This window comes from Microtus ochrogaster, chromosome 15 (assembly GCF_000317375.1).
Source record: "Microtus ochrogaster isolate Prairie Vole_2 chromosome 15, MicOch1.0, whole genome shotgun sequence".
In the NCBI taxonomy this organism is placed as follows: domain Eukaryota; kingdom Metazoa; phylum Chordata; class Mammalia; order Rodentia; family Cricetidae; genus Microtus; species Microtus ochrogaster.
In genome coordinates, this window is record NC_022017.1 from 3,800,253 (window position 1) to 3,800,620 (window position 368).

Sequence of the window (368 nt, forward strand, 5' to 3'; positions counted from 1 at the left end):
GGACTCGCAGTACAGTGTGGCGCGCAGTACAGTGTGGGCTCACAGTGCAGTACGATGTGGACTCGCAGTACAGTGTGGCGCGCAGTACAGTGTGGCGCACAGTACAGTGTGGCTCGCAGTACGGTGTGGCTCGCAGTATGGTGTGGCTCACAGTGCAGTACGGTGTGGGCTCACAGTACGGTGTGGGCTCACAGTACGGTGTGGGCTCACAGTACGGTGTGGGCTCGCAGTGCAGTACGGTGTGGCTCGCAGTACAGTGTGGGCTCACAGTACAGTGTGGCTCGCAGTACAGTGTGGCTCACAGTACGCTGTGGCTCGGAGTTCAGTGTGGCTCGCAGTACAGTGTGGCGCGCAGTACAGTGTGGCTC

The 368-nt window shown here is 60.3% G+C and overlaps 1 protein-coding gene across 1 annotated transcript in view; it reads left to right on the forward strand.

Moving 5' to 3' along the window:
* Positions 1 to 368, forward strand: part of Galnt6 (polypeptide N-acetylgalactosaminyltransferase 6) — a 41,336-nt gene that overhangs the window by 8,452 nt on the left and 32,516 nt on the right. The gene's annotated exons all lie outside the window — the stretch shown is intronic.